Below are 11,348 nucleotides of genomic sequence, written 5' to 3'. Positions count from 1 at the left end.
ATGAGTTATTGGTACGGTAAAACGTTTAATACTTTAATTTTTTTTCTCAAAGCGACCTATGATAAAAAATAGATTGTATAAGAACTTAATTAATAGAAATAAAGTCCAAACAATAAATTGGGCTTCAAACCCAATAAATTTCTATAAGAACTTAATTAATATTGTTAATTATTAATTAATTTTATAAAAAAGTATTAGTTAATAATTTATAATTTATCCTAATCATAAGCCACATTATTTAAAATATATATATTTTTATCTAAATTATCATTGTCACGTCTATAAATCCCAAGAGAAATAAAATTGAGGAATAAAAAATTTATTTTTAAAATAGGGAATTAAAAGTTAAAATTCATCCAACTAAATGGACCAAAAGTATATTTAAATCAAAAGTTTCAAATAAAAATTTGATGTAAATAATTATTCTTAAAATATTATTTTAGGTATTTTTTCATTTTATTGAAATATTATTTGGATATCAAATTTCTAAAATCACTTAATTTTGAAATTATTTTAAATATTTTTTTATAAAAATTATTTTTGAAATACAACTTTAAAAAAATATATATACAATTTTAACTATGTTTTAATAATGAATGTTTATGCTATAAGATGTCAAAATTAATCTTTCCATTTTAAAAAAATGAATTTAATAAACTAACTTTTAAAACAATATTTATAAATATTTCTTTAACAAAAATATGTAACACTAACAAAACATTAAAAAAAACGAAAACAAACAAACTCTTAATATGGTGTGACACTCCTCTTTATATATATATATATATATATATATATATATATATATATATATATATATATATATATATATATATATATATATATATATATATATATATATATATATATATATATATATATATATATATCATGAAAGGTTAGAGAGGTTCTTTTAACCTTCTAGAGTTTGCTCTTAAATTGATGTTTTGGTGAGTTTCGATGAACTTGATGGATGTTGTTGAATATTAATTGATTATTGATGAATTGTATGCTGATAAATTATGTATTCATATAATTGGATTGAATTTCAATGGTGTGTTGTTGTTACATTGGTGTGTTCTTGATTGGATTGAATTTCATATGAGTATAATTTTGGATGATGGAATCATGAGGAAAAACGGTAGTTGTGTTAATTTAAGTTTGTTCGACCCATTGATGATGTTAGAATGTGATTTTGAGAGTTTTTGAATGATTAATTTGGGACTGATATAAGGGTTAAAGGTTTGGAAGTGGTTATGTAATCGTAACAGAGGAAACTATTTTTTTAAGAAAATCCTTCAGTTGCAATCGATTGCACCCAGATTGCAATCGATTACACTAGTACAATGATGACACTGAAATTCACCGTATTTTCGACTCCGATTTCGCATGCATTTTAGTAGTTTTATTGTTATTTTGTTGTGTTATTACTATGTTTCTCTTTGTTTTCATGTTTTTACCTTAATTGGAGCCCCGATCGAGAAAAGGAGTGAAAAAGAGCTCAAAACCCTAAAATTCAACATTTTGTACTTGTGGCTCTCACTGTGGCTGGCGCCATGGACCCTGCCATGACGTGTCCTAGCTCAACTTCCCTCAACTGCCACGTTCCCCACTACTTCCACTAAGGTGCCACAGATTGGCCTTGTGGCGGGCGCCATGGACTTGTGGCGGGCGCCACAAGAGGAAAAGTTTTCCCTCCCAAATTCAAACTGAATGGCATCCTTGTCATTTCCATCATTTTACTTGCTTATAAATAGAAACTCGAATTCACTTGTTTAGGCATCCAAACTTAGAGCAGAGGAAAACTCAGAGCAAAATTAGTTTCACTTAGGCATATATTCAGTATTTTAAAGTGGTAATCGCTTCGCATTGGGGTGTTACCACAATTGTGTAATCGAGTTTTGCGATCGAGTCTGTAATCGAGTTTGGAGCACTTTGGAAGGAAGTTAATCCTTCCGCCATTTTTATTTTCGCTTTGCGTTTTATTCAACCCTCCGATTGGAGCAGGTTTTTATTACTTTGCCTTTATCTATTTTATTTTCCCGCACTCGCACTTTACTTTATTTATTTCTCGCACTGCCTTTACTTTATTTATTTCTCGCACTCGCTTTACTTTATTTTATTTTCCCGCACTCGCACTTTACTTTATTTATTTCCCGCACTCGCACTTTACTTTATTTATTTCCCGCACTCGCTTTACTTTATTTATTTCCCGCACTCGCTTTAGTTTATTTATTTCTCGCACTCGCACTACTTTTATTTACTTTCCGCACTCGCACTACTTTTATTTAAATTAATGCACCTTTATTTTACCATGTCTAACTAAATCTATAAAGGGTAGAATGTAAGGATCGTAATTGAACCGATAATCCGTACAATTGTTCGTAGAAATACTTAAGGGCTATTTTAACTTTCAACTTAAGTTTTCCCGCACTTAATTTCCGTTGGGTAAGATCGAAAGCCGTCCAACGTATTTTTAAACTTAATTGTTTTTAACTACTTCAAAAACAGCGAAAGTGTTTTGTTTAGTTCATTAGGAGTTTTTAACTTAAGAAGAAAAGAGATTTTAAAACTATTTTCGGACGCGTTTATAAGTTTAGAGTCTGGTTCGTGAGAACCTCTTTTGGTTAAGAAATTCAGGTTAAAATACATTTCAACTTAGTCAAGATACTATATTTCTTAAAAATAGGTTTACTACTCTAACGCAATGCGCGCCTTTTTATAAGTGACAATAAGAGGGTTTGATTAGGGAGTACAACTCGGTTCTGAATACGCGAAAGCGACAGTTCCTGTTAAATTAGTTCTTTTCAAAGTAGGAAACACTGCCCATAAGTAGTTCTATTAGCAAGTACTTGGATTATTAATTGATTATGTGAATTACATTCGAGTCTGTCTTTATTAATTGAACTTTAATCAACGCTTTACTTTTCATTGCACACTCTAAAAACCCCTATTTTGATTACCTAAGATAAACACCATAACAATAGATAACGATAGATTGACACTTGGTCTCTGTGGATTCGACAATCTTTTATATTACTCTGACGCGTTTGTATACTTGCGAAAAGCACGCATCATACAATTTTTGGAAAATCCTTCAGTGCAATCGATTGCACACTGATTTCAATCAATTTCACAGTGTAAAATTTTGGAAAATATTTCAATGACAATCGATTGCACCTTGACTACAATCGATTGCACGATGTAATTTTGAGAAAAATATGTTTTTGAATTAGTTGACATATCCCGATGATTTTTGTCATAACTTTTATTTGGTAAGTCTGATTTAGATGATATTCAAAGAAATGGAAAGCTGACACGCTAAACTATACAGTGTTGTGGTTTTCATGATGATGAGAAGAACCATTTAGCTGAGCGTTGAGTTTCTATTGTTGATAAATTGATGTGGTAAATTGCTAATATAAGTGCGGGCTGTTTGATTATGGTGTTTTAACGATATGTTGAGTTGAGGTATATGGTTTCAATATGAAACTATCTTGTTGATGTTGTACAAGAAATTATATGGTTTAGTGATACCGTTTATGTTGTTGAGTTGTTGTGATGATGCATACATTTATTCATGCATCATGAGTTATTGTTGTTGTTGTTGTGAAAGAGGCGATTACAGGTTTCGATGTTGGTGACCGATAATTGTCCCAAGCTTGACGTTGAGGCTTAGAGCTCGGTGTGGGGATCATGGGTTCACAGTTGATTGGGACCTGGTTCATAATTAGAGCCATTATTGAGATAGGTATCGCATGCATATGAGTCTATAATATTATTGAGAGTCACATTGCATATTGATTGTGTATTATTGTGAAATGGATGAAACTTGAATACATGTATTGTGGTATATAATGGATTATGTTTAAATTGTATTATATTTAATCTTATCTAATCGTTTATGCACCGTTAATTATTTGAATGCCTTTCTCACCCATTCTGGTTGAGCGTTGCCTTTACATGGACATCGTGCAGATACTCTGGAGTAGATCTTGCTGCAATAAGTGAAGTTAGCTCAATGAGTTGCTTATTTAGTTTCGTTTCTTTTTAGAAGTCTTGCTCTGATCTTGTAACTTTGGGTTCGAGAACTTTTTATTTGATTATTTTGTTAAAGTTTAATAGTTCACTGGCTTATGTTGAAGTGTTTAAGAGTTGATTTTAATAACTCTTGTTTTTGAAGAAGTTTTATTTAAATGAGTTTTAAAGATTAAAAGTTGAGTTTATGTTTATTTATCCAATTAGGAACGATATTGCTTAAATGATACCCTAAGTGAAGGTGAGTGTGCGATAACAGGTTTTGTATGACGTTAGTATATTCCGCTGCATGTTTATTAATCTTTCAATGATTTTAGAGGTTTGTTGTTGGTGACACCTTAAATTGTCGTATAATTCTTAATACATAAGTTTCGGGGTTTATGGTGTTACATAGTGGTATCAGAGCAGGTCGGTCCGCCTGGTCAGGTTTTATAATGTTGTTTGTTCCTTAGTACATGACATATGTGTGAAACACTATCAGTGCTTGTTTGTTTTTCTAGCCGCTTATATGCAGGATTGGGATTGAAATAAGTGGGGGGAGAAACTTCTAATTCTTTGAGATGTTTCAGGTGTGGAAGATTGGTCTGGCGTACTGTTGATTTCAATAGTGCATATTGTTGTATGAATCAGTGTTGTTTCCTGAGTTGTTGAGGAGGAAGATTCGAAGTTCATATCAACGGTTTTGACAAATCAATTTCATTTCTAGAGTTGGATGACAGTAATGAGTGAAGCTAGCGGAAATATACCCGAACGTATCGCACACTCGAACATACAATAGAGTCGCCATCGAACTTTATTTATCCCCAAGGGAAGGGAAAACATCGATAAAACCCGGGGAAAAGTGATATGTTGGATAAGGAAGTCGGTTGTGGAAGGGGAAGGTATTAACACCCAAAACATCCATGGTACTCCATGGGAACTGTTTTGATTGTTCTCACTCGAATAGGTGTTAACTAGAGATTACTCACAAAAAAGGGAAGGAAGAGAATAGATAGAGTGTTCGGTGAGGATTAGGGCCCTCATGCCTACGTATCCTCATAGTGCAATGAGGAATTCAGAGCTTTGTAGTTCAAGGAACTAGAAGTGGGAGATGAAAAGAAGTGTGATCGAAGTATGGTTTGAACCAAAGAATAATGTTATTTGAACTCCAAAAAGGGTGAAAGCGTGAACCCAAGAATAAACAGGTATGAACCGACAAGTGAGGGTGTATAGCACTTGTATCACTATACTGGAACAACCGAAAAAAGAGAGGAATTAGGTGTTTGGGTTAAGGACCAAACAACTCTTGATTCACAAAGAGGTACAAGATGGAGCACAAAGGTATAGTGTATTTGGCTCAAAGATAAAGGTATATCACGTGGAGTGAATGAAGGTAGATTATGAATGTGTTATGGAGATGAACGGAATGAAGTGACCGAAGTCACATAATAGAATGTCTGGAAATGAGTGACTGGGTAAGTATTGTTTGAAATCGAAAGGTGAAAGTATATTGGAATCCATAAGAGAAATGAGATTTCTACCATAAAGGGAAACAACTCTGACCGCAACAGGGTGTTAGCCAAAAAAGAAGGAATTAAATGTTTGGTTTAAGGGCCAAACAACTCTAGGTATGAAATGTGGACTATTCATTAGGCGTCCTAAAAGGGTGTATATGGAATTCCAAAGAAAGTGTATTTCGATGTCAAAAAGACAGATATGTCACTGGATGAACGATTTATGATCGAAGGTAGAAAATGGATAGTGAAAGATATGAGTGATGCCCTAAGGCGGAAGAGGAATAATTAGAAGTATGCTCTCCAAGGATTCGCATCCTCGTGCCTACGTATTCTCATTGTGCAATGAGAAAGTCAGAGCAATCGTAGTTCGAAACTACGAGAATAGAGAGAGGGATGTTTGTCTAAGCAACAGGGACTCACAAGACAAACATTAAGTCAAAGAATGATTGCAGTACTGGAGTTGAGTGACTGAAGAATATTGTTTGAAATCGAAAGGTGAAAGTGTATTGGAATCCATAAGAGAAATGAGATTTCTATCATAGAGGGAAACAACTCTGACCGCGACAGGGTGTTAGCCAAAAAAGAAGGAATTAAATGTTTGGTTTGAGGACCAAACAACTCTAGGTATGAAATGCGGACTATTTTTTAGGCGTTCTAAAAGGGTATATATGGAATTCCAAAGAAAGTGTATCTCGATGTCAAAGAGACAATATGTCACTGGGTGAATGGTTTATGATCGAAGGTGGGTAATGGATTATGAAAGATATGGATGATGCCCTAAGGCGAAGGATGAATAATTAGGAGTATGCTCGCCAAGGATTCGCATCCTCGTGCCTACGTATTCTCATTGTGCAATGAGAAAGTCATAGCAATCGTAATTCAGCATACTACGGCTGAAAGCAAAGAGAGATTCGATAGGATTGCCCAGAGGCGAGGTAGATTGCTTAACAAGCAAGGATGTGGCCCTAACCGATGATGGTAATCAACCACAAGGACAAATGAGATATGATTGGCCCATACACGAGAGGGTTTATAAGGCAAGAGATTCGTCTAAGCCCGAGAGGTCTTATAAGACGAACACTGATTATGAAATGATTGGCCTACACACGAGAGGATTTACAAGGCAAGAGAGCTTCGTCTAAGCACAAGAGGTCTTATAAGACGAACAAAGATTATGAAATGATTGGCCTACACACGAGAGGATTTATAAGGCGAGAGATCTTCGTCTAAGCACGAGAGGTCTTATAAGACAAACAATGATTATGAAATGATTGGCCTACACATGAGAGGATTTATAAGGTGAGAGATCTTCGTCTAAGCACGAGAGGTCTTATAAGATGAACAATGATTATGAAATGATTGGCCTACACACGAGAGGATTTACAAGGCAAGAGAGCTTCGTCTAAGCACGAGAGGTCTTATAAGACGAACAATGATTAAGGAATGATTGTCCTACACACGAGAGGATTTACAAGGCAAGAGAGCTTCGTCTAAGCACGAGAGGTATTATAAGACGAACAATGATTAAGGAATGATTGGCCTACACACGAGAGGATTTATAAGGTGAGAGATCTTCCTCTGAGCACGAGAGGTCTTATAAGGCGAACAAAGATTATGAAATTCGCCAAAGCACAGGAGGACTGATAAGGCAAACAAATGACTGAACGGAGTGGGCCTAAGCACAAGAGGAATGACAAGACCCACACTGAATAGGGGTTTTCCAAAGCACAAGAGGACTGACGAGGTAAACAAGGATTAAGTTGATTGATTATGATTCAAAGACTTGATTTCAAGGGAATTGATCCAAAGGATATCTGAATGTCAAAGGGAGTATGATTAATGATCCACTAGGGGGAGAAATGATTGATGTGCAATTATGCTTCAATAATGGAGTGTTGAATGATTGACCGATGAAATATGATAGATTGATAAATGAGATAGGGATAGATAAGGTAGATTGATAAATAAGGTAGCTCGCGAAGAATCTGAATTCTCCTGCCTACGTATCCTTATAGTGCAATAAGGAAATCAGAGCTTTCGTAGTTCAGCCCACTAGGGCTGAAAAGAAAATAATTGGAGGCAAGAAGAGGAATGGATGATTGAGACGGAAATGATTGATTTGAGCAGAATAGAGACTTGATAGTTACTGAATGAGAATCACACTAAAGTTTATGGGTAAAGGTGGATACGATAAGCAACGAGCCAAACGTCTCGCACCCAAAGATATCCAGAATGGGTGTAGGAAAGCTCCAGTCTCATTCCTTCTTTACCACTTAAGGCTTATGGCATGTGACTCTCGTCTTAAACTTCAAGTGGAGGAAGAGTCTTTGTAGTTGTTTCTTGGGCTGATGAATGAAGTAAGAGGATAAAGTGATATGAGACTTGACAGTTGATTGATAGGAATCACACTAAAGCCTATGAATAAGGGTGAACGTTTTGAATATTTGGGGCATACGCCCCATACGCAAAGTCGTTCCAGACGAGGATGGGAGAGACTCCGTCTTATCATTCCCTATTACTTAAGGCTCGTAGCGCATGATACTCCTCTTGACTGACAAGTTGCTGGTGAAGAACCTTCGTTGTTGATCCTTGCTTTGATGTTGATCTTGTGGGAAGAAGACTTGGTAGTTTAATCGATTCGTATTGTACTAAAGTCTATGAATAAGGGCGAACACTTTGAATATTTGGGGCATACGCCCCATACGCAAAGTCGCTCTAGACAAGGATAGGAGAGACTCCATCTCATCACTCCTTATTACTCAAGGCTCATTTCGTACACATTGAATCGTGTTTACCAAGTGTTAACCTTTGATTTATCTTGTATAATCCACTGCTTGGTATGATTGAGGATGCCTTGATTGAAGATCTTGTCTTGAGGCCTTGAGCTCCACAGCTTGGAAGAAAAAGTCTTATTAAGTGGCCAAGGGTCTTTTGGTCACTCAATTTAGACTGTGGGATTATACAAGTTCAAAGGATCTAATTAATCAAAATTTCTTTTGATCAATTTAATCATGGGTTTTTGTTTTTGTTTTAGGGAACTAGGTGTGGATCTAATCAAAGTTAGTAATTGTTAGAAACTACCCTAAGGGATCATGCATTAGAAATTGGTTGAAAATTCTAAGTTAGAAGTCCTAAGGGAGCATGTGCAAATTGGTCAAAATATTGATTAAAATTCTATGTTAGGTCCTAAAGTTGTAAGGAAATGATTAACTTCTACGTCACATTCTAACCCTAAAGGGATCATGCAATTCTAACACAAAATACCAAAATAGGTCCATAAGGGCGAAATTGTCATTTATAAAATATATCAAATTCTACCCATGACCTAAAGTTGATTAAATCCTAAAGATCTTGGCCTAATATTGAAAAATGGGGTAATTCTAAATTTAATCAAAGCCTAATTGTTTCTAATTAAACCTAATCAAAATCCCTAATTAAAATTCTAAGGAAAAATCCTAATTAAATTCTAATGGAAATTCTAATTAAATTCTAATATGCTAATTAAATCCTAAAATCAAGATTTATTAACCTAATTAAACTAACAATCTAATTAGCCTAAAACTTGCCATGTTAATCAAGAATTAAAAAACCTAATTAAATCCTAATTTCTAACTAGAACAATTAGCAAAACTAGAAAAACCTTGAAATGGGTTTCTGGAGAAAAATGGGGTGCAGGCTCATGATGCACATGAACAATGGCGGAGCAACCAATGGGCTTCAGGCCCATGATCTTCTTCAACAAGCTAGTGGGGTGCAGGATCCAACGGGTGGTGTAGAGAGCGATTTTGGGCCTATAGGCCCAAGCTGAATGATACAAACATCAACGAACCCGGTCCGGCACTCCAAACATCACAATACCTCAATCACGCCGCGTTTCTAACCTATGTGCCTTCCATAATCTTCCTTTTCAGATCGAAACAAAACGATAAATTACCTTGCATCCGGAAACGTCATCGGCACGATCGACATCGCCGCAATCGTCATCGCCCCCTTTACCAAACCGGGCGTACAAGCATCTCCACCATGAATCATCTTGAAGAACACCTCCGAGTTCACGCTTCAAGAACCTCTTCGTTTCTCCCATGTCCAAGTCATCATCGGAATTGAATTCGCCGATCGAAATAATCTCGCACTGGATAAACGGAAGACCAAAGATGAAGAAAACTTACCGAATTCAATGCACAATTGGTTCTGTCAAGGAATTGGTTAAGGTAGGATGAAATCCAAAATCAAACCAGTTAGTTATCACCAATTTGCTGGCAAATGAAATGAAGCTAGAAGTTAGATTTTTCAAAACCTCCTGTTATGTTAGTTAGAACTTAATTTGTGCCGTTGAATGAAAACTGCAAGCTGATGTTTTATTTGTTCTGCTTGATAAATTAGTCGAATGAAAAACCTGAGGTTGGGTTAGTTATTGAGTTTCCGCTTAATTGAACTTTTTTGGAATCAGCTGTAGGTTAATTAATCGAATTTTAGAAACTATAGGAATTAATTTTTACTATTGATTTTGTTAATTTCAGGTTGAAAATGCGCCGAATCAATTAAAATTGGACGAGTAGAAAAGCGAATGAATTATTTGTATGTGTGCAGTGAAGTCTTTGGTTGCAGCTGACTTAGGAGTTATTTGTTTTCATTAGCGCATCAAAATTGGTGATTAAGTTAGGAATATTGAGCAGTTAGTTATGTATTTCTGTTAATGAGATTTAGTTTTACTCTGCTGCGGTTTTGTGTAACAATATGCCAAGTTGAAAAATGGAATTTTTAGTGAACGTTAATGCTACATGTTGAGTTGAAGCTAAGGACATGTTAGTAGATTGGGGTTGAAGCATTTTGCCGTGTAATCCTACTGTTAGCCCAGTCCCAGGATGACCGTTAATATTTGAAGGGGCTATGGTTCTACTACATTGGTTAAAAAGTTAGAAATAACGTTAATTATCCGATAGTTAGTTATGGGGTAATGAGAAAAAAAGGACTAAGATGCTTTGCTAACAAGATTTGAATGATTATTAATTGCAACCTAATGCTAGTATGCTGAAATAATATGTGAATTATCTATCTAATTATTATTATTTGGAGGTTATTATGTAGTGTTGGATTTGAATGGTAAGTGGATATGTAATGGATAAGTGATTAGATGGTAAATGGTTTTGGATATTTAAATACAATTAAAATTCTAAAATCCAATTAAAATTAATTAAAATTAATTTAAAATTAGAATCAATTTTGAGATTAAAATCAATGTGGTATTAACATAACACAATGATGGATATAACAATGATGTGAGCCGAAAGGACATGGAAAATGATCAATATTACTAAAGTCGAGACGATATGGATTTGGGAAGGGATGGTTGACTTTGGTCAACTAGTTGACTAAGAAGTCAACCAATGACCTCAATCAACCGTTTATATTAAATTAGGGTTTCAATCAATCACTAACTTTAAATCTTTAGATGCTTGTATTAACATGAAGACATGATGCATATGAATGACTACAGATGGATCTTAAGTCATGGGTCAGATTAAAAGTGAAAAGACGAGGGCAAATTTTGGGATACTACAATGAGTGATTTGTGTCTGTTAAGCAAATGGATGAGTTCGTGAAGGATGACACTACAGTATTTATGATATTAGCTTCTATGAAGGCTGAAGGTAAGGTTGTGGTTGGTGAGTTACCAATGGTGTGTGATTTTCCATAAGAGTTTCCTGATGATATCATTGATTTGTTGTTAAAGCGTGAAGTTAAGTGCTATAGACTTAGTACCAGGTACTAGTCTGGTGTTCGAGGGGTCCTTATAGAATGTATGTTTTAGAT

At 35.0% G+C, this 11,348-nt stretch overlaps 1 long non-coding RNA gene across 1 annotated transcript; it reads left to right on the top strand.

Annotated features, from left to right (window-relative positions):
* Positions 1 to 9,375: 9,375 nt before the first annotated feature.
* On the top strand, positions 9,376 to 10,333 carry LOC127088196 (uncharacterized). The gene is made up of 2 exons (XR_007790145.1): positions 9,376 to 9,745; positions 10,055 to 10,333. It is a non-coding gene; the product is annotated as an uncharacterized LOC127088196 (long non-coding RNA).
* The last annotated feature ends 1,015 nt before the right edge of the window (positions 10,334 to 11,348 follow it).

Source organism: Lathyrus oleraceus, chromosome 5 (genome assembly GCF_024323335.1).
Source record: "Lathyrus oleraceus cultivar Zhongwan6 chromosome 5, CAAS_Psat_ZW6_1.0, whole genome shotgun sequence".
In the NCBI taxonomy this organism is placed as follows: Eukaryota; Viridiplantae; Streptophyta; class Magnoliopsida; order Fabales; family Fabaceae; genus Lathyrus; species Lathyrus oleraceus.
The sequence above is the reverse complement of the archived record's forward strand: the minus strand, read 5'-3'. Positions and strand labels throughout refer to the sequence as shown.